Raw genomic sequence first — 15334 nt, 5'->3', positions numbered from 1 at the left:
TCTATTATAATGATCGGCAGAAGTGAATCAGAAATCAATAATCAGTCTGTCGAGTACGGTGATTTCGACGGTGTTTACACTTGCCATCATTGATTGCATGTGACGTTCTGATGCCTGACATGCCAGTCATTCATTTTCGGTTGACCCGGTTATTTCGGTGTTTTATTTTCGGTGGCGGTGTTGGGTGTTTTACTGACACCGCTACACGTTAGTCACAAACACACGTAAACATTTATAAAAGTATAATTATCTTGCTTTTTGTTTTTCAAGTTTTAAAACAAACCAAATGTATTCCGAAGTATACCATGCCAGTCTTCTGCACTCCAATTTGTACTAACCTCTCCGTATACATTTGAGGATAAGGGAAATGGGATTGGGGTGGGGTGGGGGGATTGAATCATTAAATACAAAAATAACAATCATGCAGAACATTATGAAATACATTTTGGCACCAATTTGTCAAAACTAGGTCTTTCCTAGTTAAATTATTTACAACATCAACAATCTGGTAAAAACATTTTGGCCAGGTTGATTTCTAGTCTACCCCTGGTATCCCAAAGGATAATTGAAATAATTGGATAGAGCAAGGGTCAAAAACCTGTATATTTTTAATGCTAAAATATTTAGATGGATTCATCAAATAGTTTTCAAGGTATTCTATAGTTTTTGAAGTGTTCAAATACAAAAAAACGGGTTTAAAAATTTTGCAGAACAAATTTTCTTTCTGGTTTAGTAGTAATTTGCAAAATAATGAATTATTTTCAGATTTTACATCTCAAAGCGCTGCACAAAATTCATAACGCAGGCGGTGGACGCTAAACTCAGAATCAAGTTTCAAGTGCCTAAGGTTAAATTGCCGTACGGCAGTGTGGTGAAGGAATATTACACAGTCAAGAATAGGCTCCATCGTTTTTTTGTTCCGATCCCTCCCAGTCTCCCAAAACATCAAAAGCGTTGCACATTTACTTACTTAAGACTGTCCTTTTTCATATAACGCAGACAAAGTAGGGCCAAGCTACCTAGAAATGGTCAAATTTTGGCAAGAAATATTTCTGTGTAATCCTATGTAAGTCCCATATCACATCGTTATCGGCGATCATGATTTTTTTTTCTGAAGTTTGGCTGGTACCCACTAGCGTCATGCACGTGATGTGACACAGCTAAAATAATCGACCGGAAATCGGGATCATTAAAACGTCAACAAATTTCAAAACACAGAAAGCAGTAAACTTAATGGCGAGCGGTCCGAATTTTGAGCCATACAAGTTTACGAGGTGAACTAATAATCGTACGGCACTGGTGTAAACATAATTTATATTTTATAGCATTAACACAAATGATAAATTTACGATTCAATTACAATGCAATTTGAATGCGCAGCAGATCTATAGAAATAACGTGGCCCGGTTTTATGCAGAATTAGACCACGTCTGGTTCTCATGATCGAGAATTTAATATTTTGACTACTATCGTATATACCCCGGTATATTTACTCGAGAACTCTAGCTTCGAATTTGCACACGATAGTTACGCATTCGATGCTAGAGTACTTTACTATGGTTTTTCGGTCGGACAGCGGTGCAATTTTTTACACCGGAGGTTATTTATTCTGTTAATGTTGAAATTTGGATGAAAGTTATTTCGATGAGTCAACTGTATCTTTTGAGCAAGATTTGCGTATTTTGGATAGTCTAAAATTTAGCTGAAGTGTAATTTTAGCAACATTTTTGATGCATGATGCAATCGCCTGTCGTGATCGGCTGTGTTTACTTAAACTGAACTTCCATTGCTTTACACGGTGTCATGCTTCAGCGAATCCGACTAGATTTTGAATACAACGGTCTCTAGCCTAGAATGTGAAGCTATCGGTGAGCAAATTCTTGGCTAGAGTTCTCGAGCAACAACGGTATATACGATACCAATGGGAATGTGCAGAATTCGGCAGACTTCGACTTTAAACTGCCTGACCGTGCAACAAGATTTTTACCACCCTGCTTTTCAGTATTCTAGCTATCACTGAAATCACACAAATTACAAGAATGTGTCGGGCCATTATAACAATGGATCAAAATGATTATCGTGTAAAAACAAACCTTGGAGAGGGAGAAATGCTTCACGGAAATCCCACCACTTCACCCGATCAAGTACTCAAACATGTGCATGTGTTTATTTTTTATTTCGATATTCCTTTTTGTCGAGGAGCACTCTCACCCATGGATTGGGAAAAGACTGGTTCACTTTTCCCCACTTGGGGTGTTGAACGGTTAGTGTTCCATATAAGATTAATAAGATACCATTAACATAAATTTACATATAGATACCATTAACATAAATTTACATATAAACCATAAATATTAATATAAATTAGTAAATAAATAAATAAATAAATAAATAAATAAATAAATAAATAAATAAATAAATAAATAACTTCAGTACATCCCAGTACATTCTAATATATCCATGTACATTCTAGTACATCCCAGTACATTCTAGTATATTCTAGTACATTTTAGTACATTCTAGGACATTCTAGTACATTGTAGTACATTCTAGTACATTCTAGTACATCCCAGTATATTCTAGTACATCCCAGTACATTCTAGTAAATTCTAGTACATTCTAGTACATTATAGTACATCCCAGTACATTCTAGTATATCCCAGTACATTCTAGTACATCCCAGTACATTCTAGTAAATTCTAGTACATTCTAGTACATTCTAGTACATCCCAGTACATTCTAGTATATCCCAGTACATTCGAGTACATCCCAGTACATTCTAGTACATTCTAGTACATTCTAGTACATTCTAGTACATTCTAGTACATCCCAGTATATTCTAGTACATCCCAGTACATTCTAGTAAATTCTAGTACATTCTAGTACATCCCAGTACATTCTAGTATATCCCAGTACATTCTAGTATATCCCAGTACATTCTAGTACATCCCAGTACATTCTAGTAAATTCTAGTACATTCTAGTACATTAGAGTACATCCCAGTATATTCTAGTACATCCCAGTACATTCTAGTAAATTCTAGTACATTCTAGTACATTATAGTACATCCCAGTACATTCTAGTATATCCCAGTACATTCTAGTACATCCCAGTACATTCTAGTAAATTCTAGTACATTCTAGTACATCCCAGTACATTCTAGTATATCCCAGTACATTCGAGTACATCCCAGTACATTCTAGTACATTCTAGTACATTCTAGTACATCCCAGTATATTCTAGTACATCCCAGTACATTCTAGTAAATTCATGTACATTCTAGTACATTATAGTACATCCCAGTACATTCTAGTATATCCCAGTACATTCTAGTACATCGCAGTACATTCTAGTACATTAGAGTACATCCCAGTATATTCTAGTACATCCCAGTACATTCTAGTAAATTCTAGTACATTCTAGTACATTCTAGTACATCCCAGTACATTCGAGTACATCCCAGTACATTCTAGTACATTCTAGTACATTCTAGTACATTCTAGTACATCCCAGTATATTCTAGTACATCCCAGTACATTCTAGTAAATTCTAGTACATTCTAGTACATTCTAGTACATCCCAGTACATTCTAGTATATCCCAGTACATTCTAGTATATCCCAGTACATTCTAGTACATCCCAGTACATTCTAGTAAATTCTAGTACATTCTAGTACATTAGAGTACATCCCAGTATATTCTAGTACATTCTAGTACATTCTAGTACATTCTAGTACATTCTAGTACATCCCAGTATATTCTAGTACATCCCAGTACATTCTAGTAAATTCTAGTACATTCTAGTACATTCTAGTACATCCCAGTACATTCTAGTACATCCCAGTATATTCTAGTACATCCCAGTACATTCTAGTAAATTCTAGTACATTCTAGTACATTCTAGTACATCCCAGTACATTCTAGTATATCCCAGTACATTCAAGCCCATCCCAGTACATTCTAGTACATTCTAGTACATTCTAGTACATTCTAGTACATTCTAGTACATTCTAGTACATCCCAGTATATTCTAGTACATCCCAGTACATTCTAGTAAATTCTAGTACATTCTAGTACATTCTAGTACATCCCAGTACATTCTAGTATATCCCAGTACATTCTAGTATATCCCAGTACATTCTAGTACATCCCAGTACATTCTAGTAAATTCTAGTACATTCTAGTACATTAGAGTACATCCCAGTATATTCTAGTACATCCCAGTACATTCTAGTAAATTCTAGTACATTCTAGTACATTATAGTACATCCCAGTACATTCTAGTATATCCCAGTACATTCTAGTACATCCCAGTACATCCTTCTAGTAAATTCTAGTACATTGTAGTACATTCTAGTACACATCATGGCACATCCCAGTACATTCTAGTACATTCTAGTACATTCTAGTACATTCTAGTACATCCCAGTATATTCTAGTACATCCCAGTACATTCTAGTAAATTCATGTACATTCTAGTACATTATTCTAGTACATCCCAGTACATTCTAGTATATCCCAGTACATTCTAGTACATCGTCGCAGTACATTCTAGTACATTAGAGTACATCCCAGTATATTCTAGTACATCCCAGTACATTCTAGAAAATTCTAGTACAAGTACAATCTAATACATCCCAGTACATTCTAGTAAATCCAAGTACATTCAAGTACATCCCAGTACATTCTAGTACATTCTAGTACATTCTAGTACATTCTAGTACATCCCAGTATATTCTAGTACATCCCAGTACATTCTAGTAAATTCTAGTACATTCTAGTACATTCTAGTACATCCCAGTACATTCTAGTATATCCCAGTACATTCTAGTATATCCCAGTACATTCTATATCCCAGTACATTCTAGTAAATTCTAGTACATTCTAGTACATTAGAGTACATCCCAGTATATTCTAGTACATCCCAGTACATTCTAGTAAATTCTAGTACATTCTAGTACATTCTAGTACATCCCAGTACATTCTAGTATATCCCAGTACATTCTAGTATATCCCAGTACATTCTAGTACATCCCAGTACATTCTAGTAAATTCTAGTACATTCTAGTACATTAGAGTACATCCCAGTATATTCTAGTACATTCTAGTACATTCTAGTACATCCCAGTATATTCTAGTACATCCCAGTACATTCTAGTAAATTCTAGTACATTCTAGTACATCCCAGTACATTCTAGTATATCCCAGTACATTCTAGTATATCCCAGTACATTCTAGTACATCCCAGTACATTCTAGTAAATTCTAGTACATTCTAGTACATTATAGTACATCCCAGTACATTCTAGTATATCCCAGTACATTCTAGTACAGTACATTCTAGTAAATTCTAGTACATTGTAGTACATTCTAGTACATCCCAGTACATTCTAGTATATCCCAGTACATTCGAGTACATCCCAGTACATTCTAGTACATTCTAGTACATTCTAGTACATTCTAGTACATCCCAGTATATTCTAGTACATCCCAGTACATTCTAGTAAATTCATGTACATTCTAGTACATTATAGTACATCCCAGTACATTCTAGTATATCCCAGTACATTCTAGTACATCGCAGTACATTCTAGTACATTAGAGTACATCCCAGTATATTCTAGTACATCCCAGTACATTCTAGAAAATTCTAGTACATTCTAGTACATTCTAGTACATTCTAGTACATCCCAGTACATTCTAGTATATCCCAGTACATTCGAGTACATCCCAGTACATTCTAGTACATTCTAGTACATTCTAGTACATTCTAGTACATCCCAGTATATTCTAGTACATCCCAGTACATTCTAGTAAATTCTAGTACATTCTAGTACATTCTAGTACATCCCAGTACATTCTAGTATATCCCAGTACATTCTAGTATATCCCAGTACATTCTAGTACATCCCAGTACATTCTAGTAAATTCTAGTACATTCTAGTACATTAGAGTACATCCCAGTATATTCTAGTACATCCCAGTACATTCTAGTAAATTCTAGTACATTCTAGTACATTCTAGCATGAGTACATCCCAGTACATTCTAGTATATCCCAGTACATTCTAGTATATCCCAGTACATTCTAGTACATCCCAGTACATTCTAGTAAATTCTAGTACATTAGAGTACATCCCAGTATATTCTAGTACATTCTAGTACATTCTAGTACATCCCAGTATATTCTAGTACATCCCAGTACATTCTAGTAAATTCTAGTACATTCTAGTACATTCTAGTACATCCCAGCACATTCTAGTATATCCCAGTACATTCTAGTATATCCCAGTACATTCTAGTACATCCCAGTACATTCTAGTAAATTCTAGTACATTCTAGTACATTAGAGTACATCCCAGTATATTCTAGTACATCCCAGTACATTCTAGTAAATTCTAGTACATTCTAGTACATTCTAGTACATCCCAGTACATTCTAGTATATCCCAGTACATTCTAGTACATCCCAGTACATTCTAGTAAATTCTAGTACATTGTAGTACATTGTAGTACATCCCAGTACATTCTAGTATATTCTATTACATCCCAGTACGTTCTAGTACATCCCAGTACGTTCTAGTACATCCCAATTCATATCCCAGTACATCCTAGTACAACCTAGTACATCCAAGTACATTCTAGTACCTCCCAGTACATTCTAGTACATCCCAGTACATTTTAGTACATCCCAGTACATTCTAGTACATCCCAGTACATTTTAGTACATCCCAGTGCATTCTAGTACATCTCAGTACATTCTAGTACATCCCAGTACATTCTGGTACATCCCAGTACAGCCTAGTACAACCCAGTACATCCAAGTACATCCCAGTACATTTTAGTACATCCCAGTACATTCTAGTACGTTCTAGTACATCCCAGTACATTCTAGTACATCCCAGTACATTTTAGTACATCTCAGTACATTCTAGTACATCTTAGTACATTATAGTACATCCCAGTACATTCTAGTACATATCTAGTACATTCTAGTACATCCCATTACATCCTAGTACATCCGAGTACATTATAGTACATCTCAGTACATTCTAGTATATCCCAGTACATTCTAGTACATCACAGTAGGCCTAGTTCATCCTAGTACATCCCAGTACATTCTAGTACATCCCAGTACATTTTAGTACATCCCAGTACATTCTAGTACATCTCAGTACATTCTAGTACATCTTAGTACATTCTAGTACATCCCAGTACATCCCAGTACATTCTAGTACATCTCGGTACATTCTAGTACATCCTAGTACATCCCAGTACATTCTAGTACATCTCAGTACATTCTAGTTCATCCCACTACATTCTATCATTATAGTACATACCAGTACATTATAGTACATAACAGTACATCCCAGTACATTATAGTACATGTCAGTACATCCCAGTATATTTTAATACATCCCAGTACATTCTAGTACATCCCAGTACATTCTAGTACATCACAGTACATTGTAGTACATCCCAGTACATTCTAGTATATCCCAGTACATTGTAGTACATCCCAGTACATTCTGGTACATCCCAGTACATCCTAGTACATCCCAGTACATTCTGGTACATCCCACTACATCCTAGTAAAACCCAGTACATCCAAGTACATTCTAGTACATCCCAGTACATTCTAGTACATCCCAGTACATTTTAGTACATCCCAGTACATTCTAGTACATCTCAGTACATTCTAGTACATCCTAGTACATTTTAGTACATCCCATTACGTTCTAGTACATCTAAGTACATTCTAGTACATCTTACTACATATTCTAGTACATTCTAGTACATCCCAGTACATTCTAGTAAATCCCATTCCCAGTATAATTATTATAGTATATCCTAGTACATCCCAGTACATTCTAGTACATCCCAGTATATTCTGCTACAGCACAGTACATTCTAGTAAATCATAGTACATCCCAGTACATTTTAGTACATCCTAGTACATTCTAGTACATCTTAGTACATCACAGTACATCCTAGAACATTCTAGGACATCATAGTACATCCCAGTACATTGTAGTACATCTCAGTACATTCTAGTTCATCCTAGTATATCCCAGTACATCGCAGTACATTCTAGTACATCTCAGTACATTCTAGTATATATTAGTAAAATCTAGTACATTCTGGTACATCCCAATACATCATGGTACATCCCAGTACATTCTAGTACATCTCAATACATTCTAGTACATCTTAGTACATTCTAGTACATCACAGTACTTTCTAGTACATCACAGTACATCTCAGTACATCTCAGTACATCCCAGTACATTCTAGTACATATCAGTACATCCAAGTACATCCCAGTACATTCTAGTACATCCCAGTACATTATAGTACATCATAGTACATCCCAGTACATTATAGTACATCCCAGTACATTCTAGTACATCTCAGTACATTCTAGTACATCTTAGTACATTCTAGTACATCCCAGTACATTATAGTACATCCTAGTACATCCTAGTACTTTCCAGTACATTCTAGTACATCCCAGTACATTCTAGTACATCCAAGTACATTCTAGTACATCATAGTACATCACAGTACATTTTAGTACATCCTAGTACATTCTAGTACATCCTAGTAATATCCCAGTACATTCTAGTACATCATAGTACATCTCAGTACATTCTAGTACATCCCAGTACATTCTAGTACATCCCAGTACATTCTAGTACATCCTAGTACATCCCAGTTCATTCTAGTACATCCCAATACATTCTAGTACATCCCAGTATATTCTAGTTTATCCTAGTACATCTTAGTACATCCCAGTACATTCTAGTACATCCCAGTACATTCTAGTACATCCCAGTACATTCTAGTACAGTACAGTACATTCTAGTACATCCCAGTACATTTTAGTACATTTTCGTACATCATAGTACATCCTAATACATCCCAGTACATCCTAGTACATTCTAGTACATCATAGTACATCCCAATACATTCTAGTACATCTCAGTACATTCTAGTTCATCCTAGTAGGTCTACATCCCAGTACATCCCAGTACATCCCAGTACATTCTAGTACATCTCAGTACATTCTAGTACATCTTAGTAAAATCTAGTACATCCCAGTACATCATATTACATCCCAGTACATTCTAGTACATCTCAGTACATTCTAGTACATCTTAGTACATCCTAGTACATCCCAGTACATCCCAGTACATTCTAGTACATCTCAGTACATTCTAGTACATCTTAGTAAAATCTAGTAGGCTACATTCCAGTACATCCCAGTACATCATAGTACATCCCAGTACATTCTAGTACATCTCAGTACATTCTAGTACATAGTACATTCTATTACATCCCAGTACATCCCAGTACATCTCAGTACATCCCAGAACATTCTAGTACATATCATTACATCCCAGTACATTATAGTACATCCCAGTACATCATAGTAAATCCCAGTACATTATAGTACATCCCAGTACATTCTAGAACATCTCATTACATTCTAGTACATCTTAGTACATTCTAGTACATCCCAGTACATTATAGTACGTCCTAGTACATCCCAGTACATTCTAGTACATCCCAGTACATTATATTACATCACAGTACATTCTAGTACATCATAGTACATCCCAGTACATTCTAGTACATCCCAGCACATTCTAGTACATCACAGTACATTCTAGTACATTATAGTACATCCCAGTACATTTTAGTACATCCTAGTACATTCTAGTACATTCTAGTACATCCCAGTACATCATAGTACATTCTAGTACATCACAGTAGGCCTAGTTCATCCTAGTACATCCCAGTACATTATAGTACATCTCAGTACATTGTGGTACATCCTAGTACATTATAGTACATCCCAGTACATTCTAGTACATCCCAGTACATTCTAGTACATTCTAGTACATTAGAGTACATCCCAGTATATTCTAGTACATCCCAGTACATTCTAGTAAATTCTAGTACATTCTAGTACATTCTAGTACATCCCAGTACATTCTAGTATATCCCAGTACATTCTAGTACATCCCAGTACATTCTAGTAAATTCTAGTACATTGTAGTACATTCTAGTACATCCCAGTACATTCTAGTATATTCTATTACATCCGAGTACGTTCTAGTACATCCCAGTACGTTCTAGTACATCCCAATTCATATCCCAGTACATCCTAGTACAACCTAGTACATCCAAGTACATTCTAGTACATCCCAGTACATTCTAGTACATCCCAGTACATTTTAGTACATTCTAGTACATCCCAGTACATTTTAGTACATCCCAGTGCATTCTAGTACATCTCAGTACATTCTAGTACATCCCAGTACATTCTGGTACATCCCAGTACATTTTAGTACATCCCAGTACATTCTAGTACGTTCTAGTACATCCCAGTACATTCTAGTACATCCCAGTACATTTTAGTACATCTCAGTACATTCTACATTATAGTACATCCCAGTACATTCTAGTACATTCTATTACATCCCAGTACGTTCTAGTACATCCCAGTACGTTCTAGTACATCCCAATTCATATCCCAGTACATCCTAGTACAACCTAGTACATCCAAGTACATTCTAGTACATCCCAGTACATTCTAGTACATCCCAGTACATTTTAGTACATCCCAGTACATTCTAGTACATCCCAGTACATTTTAGTACATCCCAGTGCATTCTAGTACATCTCAGTACATTCTAGTACATCCCAGTACATTCTGGTACATCCCAGTACAGCCTAGTACAACCCAGTACATCCAAGTACATCCCAGTACATTTTAGTACATCCCAGTACATTCTAGTACGTTCTAGTACATCCCAGTACATTCTAGTACATCCCAGTACATTTTAGTACATCTCAGTACATTCTAGTACATCTTAGTACATTATAGTACATCCCAGTACATTCTAGTACATATCTAGTACATTCTAGTACATCCCATTACATCCTAGTACATCCGAGTACATTATAGTACATCTCAGTACATTCTAGTATATCCCAGTACATTCTAGTACATCACAGTAGGCCTAGTTCATCCTAGTACATCCCAGTACATTCTAGTACATCCCAGTACATTCTAGTACATCTCAGTACACAGTACATCTTAGTACATTCTAGTACATCCCTAGTACATCCCAGTACATCCCAGTACATTCTAGTACATCTCGGTACATTCTAGTACATCCTAGTACATCCCAGTACATTCTAGTACATCTCAGTACATTCTAGTTCATCCCACTACATTCTATCATTATAGTACATACCAGTACATTATAGTACATCACAGTACATCCCAGTACATTATAGTACATGTCAGTACATCCCAGTATATTTTAATACATCCCAGTACATTCTAGTACATCCCAGTACATTCTAGTACATCACAGTACATTCTAGTACATCCCAGTACATTCTAGTATATCCCAGTACATTGTAGTACATCCCAGTACATTCTGGTACATCTCAGTACATCCTAGTACATCCCAGTACATTCTGGTACATCCCACTACATCCTAGTAAAACCCAGTACATCCAAGTACATTCTAGTACATCCCAGTACATTCTAGTACATCCCAGTACATTTTAGTACATCCCAGTACATTTTAGTACATCCCAGTACATTCTAGTACATCTCAGTACATTCTAGTACATCCTAGTACATTTTAGTACATCCCATTACGTTCTAGTACATCTAAGTACATTCTAGTACATCTTACTACATATTCTAGTACATTCTAGTACATCCCAGTACATTCTAGTAAATCCCATTCCCAGTATAATTATTATAGTATATCCTAGTACATCCCAGTACATTCTAGTACATCCCAGTATATTCTGCTACAGCACAGTACATTCTAGTAAATCATAGTACATCCCAGTACATTTTAGTACATCCTAGTACATTCTAGTACATCTTAGTACATCACAGTACATCCTAGAACATTCTAGGACATCATAGTACATCCCAGTACATTGTAGTACATCTCAGTACATTCTAGTTCATCCTAGTATATCCAGTACATCGCAGTACATTCTAGTACATCTCAGTACATTCTAGTATATATTAGTAAAATCTAGTACATTCTAGTACATCCCAATACATCATGGTACATCCCAGTACATTCTAGTACATCTCAATACATTCTAGTACATCTTAGTACATTCTAGTACATCACAGTACTTTCTAGTACATCACAGTACATCTCAGTACATCTCAGTACATCCCAGTACATTCTAGTACATATCAGTACATCCAAGTACATCCCAGTACATTCTAGTACATCCCAGTACATTATAGTACATCATAGTACATCCCAGTACATTATAGTACATCCCAGTACATTCTAGTACATCTCAGTACATTCTAGTACATCTTAGTACATTCTAGTACATCCCAGTACATTATAGTACATCCTAGTACATCCTAGTACTTTCCAGTACATTCTAGTACATCCCAGTACATTCTAGTACATCCAAGTACATTCTAGTACATCATAGTACATCACAGTACATTTTAGTACATCCTAGTACATTCTAGTACATTCGCCTAGTAATATCCCAGTACATTCTAGTACATCATAGTACATCTCAGTACATTCTAGTACATCCCGGTACATTCTAGTACATCCCAGTACATTCTAGTACATCCTAGTACATCCCAGTTCATTCTAGTACATCCCAATACATTCTAGTACATCCCAGTATATTCTAGTATATCCTAGTACATCTTAGTACATCCCAGTACATTCTAGTACATCCCAGTACATTCTAGTACATCCCAGTACATTCTAGTACAGTACAGTACATTCTAGTACATCCCAGTACATTTTAGTACATTTTCGTACATTATAGTACATCCTAGTACATCCCAGTACATCCTAGTACATTCTAGTACATCATAGTACATCCCAATACATTCTAGTACATCTCAGTACATTCTAGTTCATCCTAGTAGGTCTACATCCCAGTACATCCCAGTACATCCCAGTACATTCTAGTACATCTCAGTACATTCTAGTACATCTTATTAAAATCTAGTACATCCCAGTACATCATATTACATCCCAGTACATTCTAGTACATCTCAGTACATTCTAGTACATCTTAGTACATCCTAGTACATCCCAGTACATCCCAGTACATTCTAGTACATCTCAGTACATTCTAGTACATCTTAGTAAAATCTAGTAGGCTACATTCCAGTACATCCCAGTACATCATAGTACATCCCAGTACATTCTAGTACATCTCAGTACATTCTAGTACATAGTACATTCTATTACATCCCAGTACATCCCAGTACATCTCAGTACATCCCAGAACATTCTATTACATCTCATTACATCCCAGTACATTATAGTACATCCCAGTACATCATAGTAAATCCCAGTACATTATAGTACATCCCAGTACATTCTAGAACATCTCATTACATTCTAGTACATCTTAGTACATTCTAGTACATCCCAGTACATTATAGTACGTCCTAGTACATCCCAGTACATTCTAGTACATCCCAGTACATTATATTACATCACAGTACATTCTAGTACATCATAGTACATCCCAGTACATTCTAGTACATCCCAGCACATTCTAGTACATCACAGTACATTCTAGTACATTATAGTACATCCCAGTACATTTTAGTACATCCTAGTACATTCTAGTACATTCTAGTACATCCCAGTACATCCTAGTACATTGTAGTGCATCACAGTAGGCCTAGTTCATCCTAGTACATCCCAGTACATTATAGTACATCTCAGTACATTGTAGTACATCCTAGTACATTATAGTACATCCCAGTACATTCTAGTACATCCTAGTACATTTTACATCCTATTTCATTATAGTACATCCCAGTACATTCTAGTACATCACAGTACATTCTACATAGATCTATGCTGTTAGTTTCCGTTTCCATATTATTTATTTACTAGCGGGAGACCCGCGCTTCGCGCGGTTCCCCGCTAGTTGAGTAAACGGGAGCGGTTAGTAAACGGGAGTGGTTAGTAAACATGGTAAATGGTGTCTTGGTGTAGATTATTCATCCAGTATACATGTTTAGCAATGATCATGTTAGCTTGATAATCATATGTTATAGCTCCTGTCATATTAAAGAAGCTAAACTTTAAGTGAATCCAGACCTGTGATAATGTTGTTACTCACTCAATTCCTCAGATTTCTTTTGAAACAGCTCGTGACAAAATGGTTGATTTTAACTTTATCCCAACTAACATAAAACATTAATGTTAGAAGAGGTTGCTAGAAAACGTTTCAATTTTGGGTTATAACGGTATAAAACATGTAAGCAACATGTTTAAAATTGCAGCAAAACATTTTAAGCGAGCCTGTGTTGTTAATAGCTAGGCCTACATTATAGCCAGGATTTATTTGCGAGGTATATTTACATTCCATGCTATTATTCGGTACTTAACTGCAAACTGAAACTCGCTTCTGTTAACCTCTATTTGTTCAAGTATGCCTGTGTACTGTAATACATCCGAAAGCATGTAGACTATGGGGCATGCATCTCTACGGCCCTTTGTTTTCCACTTTTGTAGTCTACTCTTGGGAACTACATGAAAACACAACAAATCAACAGTAAAGATATGTCTGAATTGATATTCAAAAAGTTCCCACGTTTTACTTGGGACATTAAGGAGTTATTTAGGGTTAAAAATGGGTTTTTCGTGATTGTTTTCCATTTTTGCCCAAAAATATCAAATATTAAAATAGCTGTAACTTTCAAAATAAACTGAGTAGAAATTTCATTTCTATTGTAGATGTTTCATGTCACATGGATTTCCAACACTGATGAATAAAAATGTTACAGCACAACTCTAAAATATAAAAAAAATGGCAAAAACCATATTTTTGTGCTATTTTGGCCATTTTTTACCTAAAAATGTAATTTTTGCCCTAATAATGTAATTTTTGCATGGGAAAAAAAATATATATATTTTATTGATTTAAAAAATATGTCATTATGTCAACCTAGTTATTCTGAACAAAAAAGTTAATGATGGTGAATGTCTGTGACCTATAGTTTTTGATCTATGGCCCTTTCAAATTCACATATGGACTAAAATAGCACATTTTTGTTCAATATTTCCAAAATAAGTTGAGATTTTTATACCACTGGGTATCTCTGGCTACACAATGTTTATGTACCGTAAAATGGGGTAACTTCAGTCAGCGGGGTAACTTTGGTCGGTCAAATATATTTTCTTAATGGTCATATTTTTGTACAGCAATATTATTTCTAGTCATATTTGGTGTCAATTTGTTAAGATATATGTTTATAATGTATAGGCCCACTGTTAAAGCGAA

At 35.5% G+C, this 15334-nt stretch overlaps 1 protein-coding gene across 1 annotated transcript in view; it reads right to left on the bottom strand.

Annotated features, from left to right (window-relative positions):
• Positions 1-2172, bottom strand: part of LOC140171209 (nucleolar protein 6-like) — a 41805-nt gene extending 39633 nt beyond the window's left edge. The window contains exon 1 of the mRNA XM_072194422.1: positions 2094-2172. The gene's annotated coding sequence lies outside the window, so the exon portion shown is untranslated. The remainder of the gene's footprint in view (positions 1-2093) is intronic.
• Between the last annotated feature and the right edge of the window lie 13162 nt (positions 2173-15334).

This window comes from Amphiura filiformis, chromosome 15 (genome assembly GCF_039555335.1).
Source record: "Amphiura filiformis chromosome 15, Afil_fr2py, whole genome shotgun sequence".
NCBI classification, from domain to species: Eukaryota; Metazoa; Echinodermata; class Ophiuroidea; order Amphilepidida; family Amphiuridae; genus Amphiura; species Amphiura filiformis.
Note: the sequence above shows the minus strand (reverse complement) of the source record. Positions and strands in the feature narration are given on the sequence as shown.